Source organism: Salvelinus sp. IW2-2015, unplaced genomic scaffold (genome assembly GCF_002910315.2).
Source record: "Salvelinus sp. IW2-2015 unplaced genomic scaffold, ASM291031v2 Un_scaffold1051, whole genome shotgun sequence".
In the NCBI taxonomy this organism is placed as follows: Eukaryota; Metazoa; Chordata; class Actinopteri; order Salmoniformes; family Salmonidae; genus Salvelinus; species Salvelinus sp. IW2-2015.
Genome location: NW_019942705.1, coordinates 18959 through 34340, shown reverse-complemented (window position 1 = coordinate 34340; position 15382 = coordinate 18959). Strand labels below are relative to the sequence as shown.

At 42.9% G+C, this 15382-nt stretch overlaps 1 protein-coding gene and 1 pseudogene across 2 annotated transcripts in view; one reads left to right on the top strand and one right to left on the bottom strand.

Annotated features, from left to right (window-relative positions):
- The window catches only part of LOC112069569 (netrin-1), a 42424-nt gene extending 42072 nt beyond the window's left edge, over positions 1–352 (bottom strand). Inside the window, exon 1 of one of the 2 annotated variants that reach the window (XM_024136904.2) lies at positions 25–352. The gene's annotated coding sequence lies outside the window, so the exon portion shown is untranslated. The remainder of the gene's footprint in view (positions 1–24) is intronic. The other variant, XM_070438591.1, reaches the window with a different exon arrangement.
- Positions 353–2079: 1727 nt separating this feature from the next.
- Positions 2080–15144, top strand: LOC111980341 (phosphoinositide 3-kinase regulatory subunit 5-like; annotated as a pseudogene).
- Positions 15145–15382: the final 238 nt, after the last annotated feature.

Genomic DNA, 15382 nt, shown 5'->3' with positions numbered 1-15382 from the left:
TGTATGTGAATGAAATCATCTTACGAGACAAAGAAAACTCCACAGAGGACACTACCTCGGAATAACTGTTCAGCCTGGAGGAGAAGTGTTGTAAAACTTAAGAATTTAGAGGGAAGCCTACTCTCTTTTTTACGCACGAAAATCTACCGCTAGTTTGCCTTTTTCTGGGTTTCTAGACATAAATTGGAAGGACCAGCTCGCCTTTAGCTTCCCTGACTCTGTCTTCCACTCAGTCACACCTCTGTCTACCTCTGTCTCTTGTCTGTCCCATTCCCTTTCTGACGCTCTCACTGTTTGAACAGAAAAGTGAGACCCTGTTATCCAGCAGAGCTTGAGGTCATACGGAGATGCTCGCAGAGCTATAAGAAAGAACAACGACATCCACTGGTGTGTACCAATAAATTATCAAATATACCTCAACTCAAATTTATTTGAAATATGTTTGTATTCAGCTTATTACATCATATTATTAAAACAACAATGATATTAGGATTTTTTTCCTTATTATTTCAATTATTCAAAGATCACACAGCTGGCAGGTCCAATTGCAGCGGCGGCAGGTAGCCTAGTAAAGGTCGCCTGGTAAAAATCGTTGGACTAGTAAAGGTAAAAATCTGTTATTCTGCCCCTTGAACAAGCCAGTTAACCCACTGTTCCTAGTCCGTCACTGAAAATACGAATTTGTTCTTTACTGACTTGCCTAATTAAATAAAGGTAAAATGACAAGTTTTAGATAACTTCAGTGTTCTTCTCAAGTTACCACCTGTGCCACAACAGGATAGCAGATGCAGGTATAACTGATAAATAATAATACAAAAAAACGTTTACATTGAATCTCACAAAAGTGCCAATACAACAGGTTTCATCTCAGCCTTAACCCTATTACTGAAGTACTTCTGTAGCATACGTTGTGAAATTTAACGATAGAAGACCCGCCAAGCTTCAGTAAATTACACGCAAGCAGCGACATCGTGCGGTGGCGGGAAGTACTGTTACGATAAAGGAATTCATAGTAATCTATCCTTGAGACATTACTGCTGACTGTGTCCGCGTTTGTTGGCTACTCTGAAGCTCAGTTAACGCTTGATTGGGAAAATGGAAAAGAATGGGCCAAAAGCAAACCAATGTCACATCCCTTTAAATGTTCCACATTTAAAAAAATGTTGATTTTTTTTCAGATACGTGGTAATGGCTAGAAGGAATACAAGTTTTATCAAATACATTTTTTTTAGCTAACCTTACCCTTTTCCTAACCTTAATATAATTATCCTAACCTGATACGTGAATTATCCTAACCTTCTGCGTAAATTCTCCTAGCCTGCCATGAGAAGTCAAATCTGACAAAAGCGGTATCCCATCTAGTTAAAACCCAGATATTGAGAGGAGCGAGATACAAGACTTCACAGTCACACACAGCGCATGCGCAAGGGTTCGCTTCACGTTGCTCACGGCGTATTAGCCAGGGCACCAAAACAGCAGAGCAATTGAGCCTCGCCCTTCAACGCTCTTAGTTGTTGCGGAAATTGACACACACTGCTGGTCATCACTAGTTACCACAGCCACAAAGTCAGAATTATGGCTAAAACATGTCCTATATCTGCAATTTAGCTTCTTAAAATCGTATTTTAAACCTTACCATTGCGTTAACCCTAACCTTAACCACACTGCTGATGTTATACCCTAACCTTAAATTAAGACCAAAAATAAAATGTTTGTTTTCATGAATTTGTATGACATAGACAATTTTGACTTTGTGGCTGTGCTATCTTGTGGACACCCACTATGCTGTTAATTTTCTGCATCTACTTCATATGTCATGTCGCTGGGTCTAACTTTAAGGCTTCAAAGGTGTTTTACAGTTTCAGTTGACCAGAAGTTGTCAATGTTATGCAATTTTTCAGACATTATAATCTGTCCGATACTTAGATAGAAGTAGGCCTACTTAATTATTTTGACAAGCTGTCAATCTCTTGACAAGATGTCAAATGAGGTAAATGTATTTGAAATGCCCTGCCCTCATACCACCACAATGCCAACTACCTCCTCAACATGACTTTCATTCAGTTCCTGTTTAGCTACACATGCTCACTTGACTTTGAATTTGGATCATCTATTTTCGTTGGGCTGTGGCAGCACACACAGTGAAGGATGTGGTCACTGTATTCGTGTCCCTTCCACTGGTGAGCCACAGCTGGATGGAAAAAAAACTCTGGGATATAAAGCACTACTGAATGACACATACGCTTCAGGACAGCTGCAGGTAAGATTTAACAATCTTCACTCAGTATCTGGTCTACTGCTTTGATGAAATGTCAACAGGTCCTTTCTCCTAGAATAATTTAGACATTGTGTAAGAACTTGATGGTGTATGTCTTGACTCAAGGGAAAGGAAAATAATTGAGACTCAAGTTTTGAGTTTAAGCTGCAGTTGAGTGTGTGTGCAGTGTTGATACCCTCTGTACCCAACAACAACACTGATCTCACCTCTGGTGCAAACCCAGATCAGTCGCTTAGATTTCTTAGAAAATGGGCCCATTTTGCAGAGGTGTGAAATTTCTAAAACTTCCAAAAAATGTTGCTGCAAAGGCAAAGTGTTGCTAAAGCCTTCGTTTCCTGTTCCTCTTTCAACATATCATCCACACAATCTGTCAACAACAGTCTTAACCAAGTCACAAAATGATCGTTGTGGTGTTGCTTCATGTACTCCAACACACTCAGTTATTGTTGCTCCCAGTACAGTGTTGTCCCTGTGTTATGTGGGAGTCCTCCGGCCGGCACCATGGATCACAGGAACAGTGTCACAGGGTGACAATAGGGTGACACCTGCTTCCTCTGCTGAGGTTGGAAGTCTGGCCAGAGCCAGTACAGTAATGTCAAGTAGAAAATTGTCAGTAGAAGGACCTTACGGAAGAGCTCAGAGACTTTCAATGTGGCACCGTCAGAAGATGCCACCTTTCTAACAAGTAGGTTAGTCAAATTTCTGCCCAGCTAGAGCTGCCAACTGTCAACTGTAAGTGCTGTTATTGTGAAGTGGAAACATCTAGGAGCAACAACGGCTCAGCCGCTAAGTGGTAAGCTACACAAGCTCATAGAATGGGACCGTTGAGTGCCGAAGCACGTAGCATGTAAAAATTGTCTGTCCTCGGTTGCAACACTCACTACTGAGTTCCAAACTGCCTCTAGAAGCAACGTCATCACAATAACTGTTCGTCGGGAGCTTCATAAAATGGGTTTCCATGGCCGAGCAGCACACAAGCCTAAGATCACCATGCGTAATGCCAAGCGTCGGCTGGAGTGGTGTAAAGCTCGCCGCCATTGGACTCTGGAGCAGTGGAAACGCGTTCTCTGGCGTTATGAATCACGCTTCACCATCTGGCAGTCCGACGGACTAATCTGGCTTGGCGGATGGTAGGAGAACGCTACCTGCCCCAATGCACAGTGCAAACTGTAAAGTTTGGTGGAGGAGGAATAATGGTCTGGGGCTGTTTTTCTTGGTTCAGGCCAGGCACCTTAGTTACAGTGAAGGGAAATCTTAATAATACACCATACAATGACATTCTATACGATTCTTTGCTTCCAACTTTGTGGCAACAGTTTGGGGAAGGCCCTTTCCTGTTTCAGCATGACATTTCCCCCATGCACAAAGTGAGGTCCATACAGAAATGGTTTGTCGAGATCGGTGTGGAAGAACTTGACTTGCCTGCACAGAGCCCTGACCTCAACCCCATCAAACACCTTTGGGATGAATTGAAACGCTGGCTGCGAGCCAGGCCTAATCGCCCAACATCAGTGCCTGACCTCACTTGTGGGTGAATGGAAGAAAGTCCCCGCAGCAATGTTCCAACATCTAGTGGAAAGCCTTCGCAGAAGAGTGGAGGCTGTTATAGCAGCAAAGGGGCACCAACTCTATATTAATGCCCATGATTTTGGAATGAGATGTTCGATGAGCAGGTGGCCACATACTTTTGGTCATGTAGCATACGTGAAAAGCTACCATCAAGTTCACACAACAGAACTGTAAATATGGTACGTGTGCACAGGAAAGGTTTCGGTGAGTAGGGCAATGTAATTTTATTATTCCATGTCATCACATTCCTGCCTTAAAGATACACTTCCGGGATCTTAAGCACAACAAATATGTAACATATTGCACAACTTGGATTTGTAACATATCACACAAATTGCTAAATTTGTATAATACTGTATCATACAAATTGCACAATTCCTAACATCACACGAAATAGATGATGCCGTACACAATTGGATGACATAGTACACAAAAACAGGGACCCGTTTTGGCTCGAGAGCATCACTTTCAAAACTACTGGCTGAAATGATACAAAGTTTCAGAGTGATCTTTAACTGCCATTACATCAAAATATCTCCTTATCTCGTGTAGGGTATGAACTTTACCCTCTGAGTTCTTCCTTAGTCACGTTCCAAGTAATCATAATAGGGAGGCTCTTTTCCTGTTTGTTCTGCCACAGGTGACCCTCAGTTTCCTATTGACATCTCAGTCCCTGTTGCATGGCAACAGTGTCAGGGCTGCCTTTGGACCCCAGCTGTACTTCACAATGACATCTTCCTGTCTGCACACATGAAGAAAGAGACCCTCCAGGCTAAATATAGGGCCCAATAGGGACTCAGGTCTGTGTGAGAGGCCACAGCAGCTTTACTCTGGGCCTAAGGCTCTTATTTAATATATGCCCAATCTGATCATCAGTCTGTGGAATAACAAGAGCGAGGGGAGTTCACACTGCTGAAACATGGAAGTGTTCTTTTCTGATAGACTTCTCCATCACCATTTATTTATTACAGCTTTTAGTCATCCACAGATCAAACACTTGTGGTTGCAAATAATTAAGTAATTAAGAAAAAAACGGCAATGTTGTTCAACTACTGAAAATCCTGTGATGCTTCTGCAGGAGATGATCTAAGATGGAGCACACCTCATGCACAGAGGACCGTATCCACCACGCCCTGGACAGGTGCCTTTATGGCCTGGGCCACAGCTCTCCCAACACACAGCCCTGGAACGGTAATCCTCATCATCAGATTTACTGATCGAATGTTCTTTGAAAAGCACATCTCTTAAGAAGGAAGTTCTATCATCTCAAAATCCAAATGTAATCTCCAGATATGATTAATCAGTGTGAAATTTCACCACTTTCACATCTGAATGTTAATGAATGTGGTACATCGGTTATGCAGTCAATCATGTGTGTTTTCATTCATAAAAAATAATCCCATTGTTGTGAAACAGTGTTAAAATGTTGGGTCATCTAGTTTCGCCATGAGTCAAAGGGGAAATGAAAGAGGTGACACATGGGGAGGAAGGGGTGAGGACATAGCTCACATGTCAAATAGGAAATTGAGATCATTTCTAGGGAATTTCTAGGGCCTAAGTCACTCAAAAGAACAAATGGTATATGAAGCATCAGGCTGTAACACAGCACTCCTGAGTGACAATCAAGCAATAAGGCACGAGGGGGTGTGGTATATGGCCACGGGCTGTTCTTACGTACGACGCATCGCGGAGTGCCTGGATACAGCCATTAGCCGTGGTATATTGGCCATATACCACAAACCCCTGAGGTGCCTTATTGCTATTATAAACTGGTTACCAACGTAATTAGAACAGTAAAAATAAGTGTTTTGTCACACCCATGGTATACGATCTCATATACCACGGCTGTCAGCCAATCAGCATTCAGGGCTGGAACCACCCAGTTTGTAATGCGATATAAGTACTTTACATTTGTACACACCCACTTAAATAAACTGGTATTAAATATGGACAGCACAGTGTCAATTTTATGTACACAGTATGATTTTATGGATTTGACCACCATTCCTACTGAAAGGGGAAGTAAGAAAGTACATTTGTCCTACATCGTGTGTTTGTCTGTGTGTTTAGCTGGCCTGTGCATAAACCGCTGGAGTTTAGAGGAACTAGTGAAGCGAGATCCACAAAACTTCATCATCCTGCTGCAGCAGATTCTGAGGAAAACTAGGGAGGTATGGCTCTCCATGTAATGAACTGTTCTACATCTGTTTAATTTACTGTAGCTGTAATGTAACTGTAATGGAGCTGTAATGTAGCTGTAATGGAGCTGTAATGGAGCTGTAATGTAGCTGTAATGTAGCTGTAATGTAATGTAACTGTAATGGAGCTGTAATGTAACTGTAATGGAGCTGTAATGTAACTGTAATGTAGCTGTAATGGAGCTGTAATGTAGCTGTAATGTAACTGTAATGGAGCTGTAATGTAGCTGTAATGTAGCTGTAATGTAGCTGTAATGTAGCTGTAATGTAACTGTAATGKAGCTGTAATGGAGCTGTAATGTAACTGTAATGGAGCTGTAATGTAGCTGTAATGGAGCTGTAATGTAGCTGTAATGTAACTGTAATGTAACTGTAATGTAACTGTAATGGAGCTGTAATGGAGCTGTAATGTAACTGTAATGTAGCTGTAATGGAGCTGTAATGTAGCTGTAATGTAACTGTAATGTAGCTGTAATGTAGCTGTAATTTAGCTGTAATGGAGCTGTAATGGAGCTGTAATGTAATTCTATATTCTGTAGGTTCTAGAGCAGTCCCAGGATGAGCTGGTGGTCCCACTGGCTCTCCTGTTCTCTTCTACTCTTCTGCAGGTGAGCCCAGATACAGTAGACCGCCACACCACAGAAACTCATCATCACCAACCATGACCAGAAACCCACGTGTGGACAGTCTCAGACCAGTCCAATGTAGCGTAGTTCTCAGATGATCCAGTATGATCCAACACCTCTCCTCTGTTTCAGACCCCTCACTTCTCCCCTGACTCTGGGGTGCTGCAGGAGGCCTGTGAGGTGTTCCACTGTTTCCTGTCCTGGCCGGAGCCCTGCTGCAGCGCCAGCCGACACCTGCTCTCCCTCATCCAGCAGGAGCTCAGGGCACCAGGTATTGAACCCTTGACTCTATACAGCCTTCCTGTTGGTCTGGGTCTCATCTCATCTGTCACTTGTCACTGTCCTGATTCAAGTTCCATTTTCTTCCACATGGTGGCACTATTGTTTAAACCAGGGCTCTCCAACCCTACCATCCTGTAGGTTTTCGCTCCAACCCTAATCTAGCACACCTGATTCTAACAATTAGCTGGTTGATAAACTGAATCAGACTAGTTAAAACTGGGGTTGGATCGAAAACCTACAGGAGGGTAGTTCTCCAGGAACAGGGTTGGAGAGCCCTGGTTTAAACAATACAGGAGGTAACACCATCACTTATACTGTATTTCCACCAGGTATCTCATTTCAAAGACTAGTGAGAGAAGAACAGGGCTTGACCACCACCACCAATCACTCCAAAACTTTGTAAGTCAACACAGGCCAACAAAGATCATCCATGATTAAATCATTCAACATCGCTTCAACTTGAAACATTTAAACACAAACCACTGTTCTCCTCTTTGTTGTGTGTGTGTGTGTTCATAACGTGTGTGTGACTGTATTAGGACGGTATTGTTAATGAGCCCAGGCGAGGATGTCCCTCCCGAGCTCCTGTCTGTCTCTGAGCAGCTGAGTGGTGTCTGTCACTCCCAGAGGGACACCTCCATCACCCTGATCAAACATGCCTTCCAGGCTGCCCTGGGGACCAAGTACCCCCTCCAGATACTGCATCATGCACTGCAGGTATGTCCTATTATATGTGTTTCCTAAATGATGTGTTCACAATTCAGTTACTTCACCTACTGTCACGTAGGCATTTCTATATGATTATCTGTATTATCTGGTCATAAATTACATTTTTACATTCACCATTTTCTAGCTCCATGGTTTGTTAATGTATTTTGGGTTGTTCGTTTTGGATTTATGCATATATGCATTATGCATGGTGCACCAACACTACTGCAGATCATCTGTATCATACATATACTGCTAGCAAACAGGTTATACAATATCTGTATTTGTCAAACAGTCAAAAGGGGCAGAGGATCTGGAGCAGCTTGTGACTGCAGTAACAGAGGCCCTGGAGACAGCAGCCTTTACACGGGACCCAGACACAGCCAGAGAGAGTCTATTGCAGAGCCTGAAGGGGCTGGTGGAGAGCATTGGCATACCCCCTCCAGACTGCCATACAAGCCCTGGTGAGAGAACTTTACGACATGCTTCATCATAATCTCACCATCTGGTGTTCCTGGAACAGATAAACTGGTCTACTTTGGGCAAACAGGACGGACTGGAGATGATTAGAGATAGACAGATGAGGAAGTCAAATGAGTAATGACTCTGAGAAACTCACAGTGTCACATACAATGCTTGATCCTACTTGATCTGATTAGTCTTGGTTCTTTCTCTTATTATTAGGAAATGTCCATACACTGACGCTGCCCTTAGCCAAATGTCACATGTACTCCTGGGATAAGGACAACTTCGGTAATGAGCTTTTTTCCCATTGCTTCTTTCTCCACATTCAAGACAGTATATTTCAACACCATACTGTAAAATCTGTATAGCCTTTGTGTCTGTGGATTGTCAATGATGTAATTCTGTGTATTCGTTCAGACATTTTAAATGACCTTCTTCAGAGTGAGCTGGACCAGCTCCCAGTCTTTAACCTTCCCAGAGACAAGGGAGAGGAGGATGATGAAGATGAGGAAACAGAGGAGGAGACAATAAAGAACCGATACACAGACCACCGGATCTCCACTGTGTCCACCTGCTCCAAAGACTCTATGTTCTCCAGCTACTCCCTGTCCTCCAGCTTGTCTGTGCCCTCCACCCTGTCTGAGTCTTCTGGGGTGGACAGTGACTTCAGCGAGGACTTGGAGACAGATGACGGCCAACCAGAGACCAGGAGGAGACCTAAGTCAAAAGTCCACCTCAGTCAGCGTTTCTCCATGCTCTTCAAGTCCCAACGCAGCTCCTCCCTCTGCCGACGAGCACAGAGCATGGGCTCCCGTGGTGATGCCATTAGAGACGGCCCATCTGTGGCGCTGTTCAAGCGCTCCAGGTCCGCCTGCCCCGCAGTTCAGGGGTGCCTGCCCCCACCTCAGATGGACCGTTTCCCCAGAGTCACCACGTGTGTGTGTCCGGAAGAGGCCCATCTTGAGTTGGGAAGCGGGGGATGGGTTGGAGATGTCCACCCTGGTCAGGGTGGTAGTGTTTGGGGGGGACCGGGAGGCAGGGAGGTTGGCCAGGGCCTACACTGACCTACAGCAGAAGGAGAGCAGGTGTCCTCGCCTCACCAGGGCCTACAGGCTGCAGTTCTACTCTGTCCCTGTGAAGAGGGGGAACCTGGGAGGTCCAGGAGGAGTGTCCATAGTGCCTGAGGGGCACTTAGGGAGTCTACTGAAATGCCCAACATCTACGGTGARAATACCCAGCTTCTTGGTTCTTCCAGAAGAGGACAAGAGCATTATCTACAGCTGACTTCATAGTTGTGTACAGAAGGCTTAAAACATTACGACATGCCATTAGATATGACAATGAGAGCTTATAATCACTCCCTAACCCTAACTTTGTACAACTTATCTTATCTTTGCTGTCACATCCAGAAGTCAAATGGAGTTATACTTGAGGACAGCACCACTGACATCGCCCGGTTGAAAGGCATGACTGACCCCTGGTACAAACAGAGCGTGCTCAGCCTGTCGTCTGATGTCCTGTGCCAGGTACCACAATTACAACTTCACCTGGGTTCCTTTTCAAACAGACCATGTGCCCTTTAATTATCCTAACTGGGGATTGTATTTCTATATGAATGTAATTTCCCAGACAACTTCTAAAGTGGATTGTGACTCAGATAACAGCTCCTCTGAGCGCCTTCTCCTCCTGGCAGACCTGGTGCTGTATTACTGTCGAAATGCAGCACAGCCTGTTCTGCTACAACTCTACCAGGCTGAGGTGAGCCCGGTCCTACTTTAACTAATACATACAGTACCAGTCAAAAGTTTGGACACACCTACTCATTCAACGGTTTATCTTTATTTTTACTATTTTCTACATTGTAGAATAATAGTGAAGACATCAAAACTATGAAATAACACATATGGAATCATGTAGTAACCAAAAAAGTGTTAAACAAATCTACAAATGTTTTATATTTGAGATTCTTCAAAGTAGCCACCCTTTGCCTTGATGACAGCCTTGCACACTCTTGGCATTCTCTCAACCAGCTTCATGAGGTAGTCACTTGGAATACTTTTCAATTAACAGGTGTGCCTTTTTAAAAGTTAATTTGTGGAATTACTTTCCTTCTTAATGTGTTTGAGCCAATCAGTTGTGTCGTGACAAGGTAGGGGTGGTATACAGAAGATAGCCCTATTTATTAAAATACCAAGTCCATATTATGGCAAGAACTGAAGGTCAGTCATTGCAGAAAATTTCAAGAACTTTGAAAGTTTCTTCAAGAGCAGTCGCAAAAATCATCAAGCGCTATGATGAAACTGGCTCTCATGAGGACCGCCACAGGAAAGGAAGACCCAGAGTTACATCTGCTGCAGAGGATAGAAATTGCAGCCCAAATAATTGCTTCACAGAGTTCAAGTAACAGACACATCTCAACATCAACTGTTCAGAGGAGACTACGTGGATCAGGCCTTCCGACCGTGAAGCATGCATGGAGGAGGAGGTGTGATGGTGTGGGGTGCTTTGCTGGTGACACTGTCAGTGATTTATTTAGAATTCTAAACACACTTAACCAGCATGGCTACCACAGCATTCTGCAGCGATACGCCATCCCATATGGTTTGCACTTAGTGGGAATATAATTCGTTTTTCAACAGGACAATGACTCAACACACCTCCAGGCTGTGTAAGGGCTATTTGACCAAGAAGGAGAGTGATGGATTGCTGCATCAGATGACCTGGCCTCCACAATCACCCTGCCTCAACCCAGTTGAGATGGTTTGGGGTGAGTTGGACTGCAGAATGAAGGAAAAGCAGCCAACAAGTGCTCAGCGTATGTGGGAACTCCTTCAAGACTGTTGGAAAAGCATTACAGGTGAAGCTGGTTGAGAGAATGCCAAGAGTGTGCAAAGCTGTCATCAAGGCAAAGGGTGGGAATCTAAAACAGAATATATATTTTTATTTGTTTAATACTTTTTGTGTCACGACTTCCACCGAAGTCGGTCCCTCTCCTTGTTCGGGCGGCGTTCGGCGGTCGACGTCACCGGCCTTCTAGCCATCGCCGATCCACTTTTCATTTTCCATTTGTTTTGTCTTTGTTTTACACACCTGGTTTCAATTCCCCAATTACATGTTCATTATTTAACCCTCTGTTTTCCCCATGGTTTTTGTGCCTGATTGTTTTATGTATGTTCGGTCCGTTATTGTGGGCTCGGTATTACGACATGTTATTGGAATATTTGAGTAAAGTTACTTGTGTTACTCATCTCTGCTGTCCTGCGCCTGACTCCTGCACCAGCTACACCCAGACCATTACATTTTGGTTACTACATGATTCCATATGTGTTATTTCATAGTTTTGATGTCTTCACTATTATTCTACAATGTATGAAATAGCAAAAATAAAGAAAAACCCTTGAATGAGTAGGTGTGTCCAAACTTTTGACTGGTACTGTATTTCAACACTGTATTCAGATACACTGTGAAACATTGTAGGATACAAGAAATTCTATACAGGCATATCTGTCTACACCAGTAAATGGATGATTGAGTCCACATGACTGATGTTTTTCACACAAACATTTTCACACAAACACGTGCATGCCATTTAAAGTACTTTCAATTATGTGTGACATAGCTGACCCTGGCTGGGGGAGAGAAGAGAAGAGAGGTGTTTATCCATTCCTTGGAGCTTGGACACACAGCAGGGACACGAGCCGTCAAGGCCATGGGTGAGTTTGCCCACCTCGAACACGCACGCATAGGCACACATATGCATGCACTTGCACAAAAACACACACACCACTCGCAAAGGTTATTTAACAAAACATGCCTGTGTTTTATTCTAGAATCTATATTTGTGTATGTCCTTCTACTGTAATATCTAGTCATGACTGCCTCTGTGTTACAGGTGCAGCTAGCAAAAGGTTTGGGATTGATGGAGATCGTGAGGCCCTGCCATTAGCACTATATATTGTTTATAACAAGGTATTATTTAGCACTTTTTCAAAAATACTAAGTAATCAACACAATTACAAAATTACTTGAGAGACATTATTTTCCAACCCTTCCATCATTCTCCTTTAGGTTTGTGTAAGTGGGAGGAGTCAAAGGACAGAAACAGACATGGTTTGCACCTCAATAAACTTGAGGAAAGCCTGCAAGGGACCTCAGCAGCTAGGTATGTGGCTTACCGCAAGCTTTGAAGAAGATGAATTGAGAAAGATGAATACAAAAATAGATGTAATATTTTACACATATTTAGTCATATCTTTCTCTTGACATAACTCCCATTAAATGTTATTTTAATCTTGGTAGTTCCTGTGCAGTTGTTCTAAAATATGACATGAACTACTCAAGATAATGTGTTTGTATCTAGATTCTAAAATGGAGAGTCTTCACTTGACAATGACAGAGGTGTTGAAGATACAGAGCTCCAAATCCAAGAAAAACTACAATCAGGTGAAATAGAGACACATTGCTTGACACCTGGGCAGAAGAGACATAAGCGACCACTTAGGGCCCCGCGGCCACCTGGGTGCCCCCAACCCATATATATATATTATATTATACATATACAGTATACATTACCAGTCAAAAGTTTGGACACACCTACTCATTCAACGGTTTTTCTTTGTTTTTACTATTTTCTACATTGTAGAATAATAGAGAAGACATCAAAACTATGAAATAACACATGGAATCATGTAGTAACCAAAAAAGTGTTAAACAAATCAAAATATATTTTATATTTGAGATTCTTCAAAGTAGCCACCCTTTGCCTTGTTGACAGCTTTGCACACTCTTGGCATTCTCTCAACCAGCTTCATGAGGTAGTCACCTGGAATGCCTTTCAATTAACAGGTATGCCTTGTTAAAGTTGATTTGTCTAATTTCTTTCCTTCTTAATGCGTTTGAGCCAATCAGTTGTGTTGTAACAAGGTAGGGGTGGTATACAGAAGATAGCCCTATTTGGTAAAATACCAAGTCCATATTATGGCAAGAACAGCTCAAATAAGTGAAAAGAAACTACAGTCAATCATTACTTTAAGACATGAAGGTCAGTCAATGCGGAACATTTCAAGAATTTTAAACGTTTCTTAAAGTGCAGTCGCAAAAACCATCAAGCGCTATGATGAAACTGGCTCTCATGCGGACCGCCACAGGAAAGGAAGACCCAGAGTTACCTCTGCTGCAGAGGATAAGTTCATTAGAGTTACCAGCCTCAGAAAATGCAGCCCAGATAAATGCTTCAAAGAGTTCAAGTAACAGAAACATCTCTCTGAAACTGTTCAGAGGAGACTGTGTGAATCAGGCCTTTGTGGTCAAATTACAAAGAAACTACTACTAAAGGACACCAATAATAAGAAGAGACTTGCTTTGGGCCAAGAAACACGAGCAAAGGACATTAGACTGGTGGAAATATGTCCTTTGGTCTGATGAATCCAAATTTGAGATTTTTGGTTCCAACCGCCATGTCTTTGTGAGACGCAGAGTAGGTGAACGGATCATTTCTGCATGTGTGGTTCCCACCGTGAAGCATGGAGGAGGAGGGGGTGCTTTGCTGGTGACACCTTCAATGATTTATTTAAAATTCAAGACACACTTAACCAGCATGGCTACCACAGCATTCTGCAGCGATACGCCATCCCATCTGGTTTGCGCTTAGTCCCACTATCATTTGTTTTTCAACAGGACAATGACCCCACAACACCTTCTGGCTGTTTAAGGGCTATTTGACCAAGAAGGAGAGTGATGGAGTGCTGCATCAGATGACCTGGCCTCCACAATCACCTGATCTCAACCCAATTGAAATGGTTTGGGATGAGTTGGACTGCAGAGTGAAGGAAAAGCAGCCAACAAGTGCTCAGCATATGTGGGAACTCCTTCAAGACTGTTGGAAAAGTATTCTAGGTGAAGCTGGTTGAGAGATTGCCAAAAGTGTTTAAAGTTGTCATCAAGGCAAAGGGTAGTTTTGAGGTCTTGACTATTATTCTACAATGTAGAAAATACTAAAAATAAAGAAAAAACCTTGAATGAGTAGGTGTGTCCAAACTGTGTCCAAAAATTTGATTGTGCATCAGCAAGTTTTCTCTTGGTACTGTTTATCAGTCACTAACAGTCACTCAATTTGATTGATAAGTTTGTCTAGCCAGGTATCTAAACTTGTAGTAATCATTGTCGAATTCCGACCCTTTAGTCACTCTGACTCAGATATCATATTAACATGGCATAATTCATGGCAAGATGTGTAGAAATGCAGAAATTAGCTTAAGAAAATGACAAAAATGTTTCTCCACCCTATGGGAAAATGTGTAGAATTACAGGAAATTAGATCTAAAACTGGCAATTTTCCTCTCCACCACATGGCACATTTTGTAGAATTGCATGAATTTACAGATATAGGATCTTAATTTGATGACTTGTTTGTTGCTGAGAATTGTCCCAACAGCACAGTTCATCGAAATTTAAAAAACATTGACCCACAAACAGTCATGTGTAGTGGCTTACCTTGACTAACTCGTGTCCCTTGCATCCTTGACCTCTCCCCTCAGCAGATCTCCAGGTCAGAGGTGAAGGTGGACAAGGTCCAGGTGAGTGGTGGCAGTGGGACCACCTTCCCTGTGTGTCTGGACCAGGATGAGAAGAAGATCATCCAAAGTGTCATCAGGTACTGTATCAATTAAACCAACCACAGGCCTGATMATGTGCTGCCAATATACAGTATAATACAGAATGATTTTACATGACATGTTGCTGACCCAATAATTATTCTGTTGTTGAGTAGGTGTGAGGTGTCGTTGTGCTGTAAACCAGGCAGCGGTTCTGACTGGAGGTCTCACAGGAGCCGGCCTGGTCAGGTCCAGCCACTGCACCCCTCCTTCTGCTCCCTGCTCTGCCTGCCCATCACCTCCTTCTGTGGCTCTCAACCGTCATAAAACACTGGACTAGGCTACAACGTCCCTCTCCTAAACCACTCAGACATGAACACCCACATGATGTTCTGATAATAATGTATTCCATTTAGCATTAAGCTTTTATCCAAAGCAACAGTCATGTTGCTTTGGATAAAAGCGTGTACATACATTTTATGTATGTTCCCCAGAATCAAACCCACAACCCTGGTGTTACAAGTGCCATGCTCTACCAACTGAGCTACAGAGGAAGTTGTATTGTTTTTGCACATCTGGTGTTCTGTGTACTGTAATAGTCAAGCATTATCTTTTCTCCTGTTTAATGTTTTGACAACCTTGAGTGGATGCCTTGTGATGCAT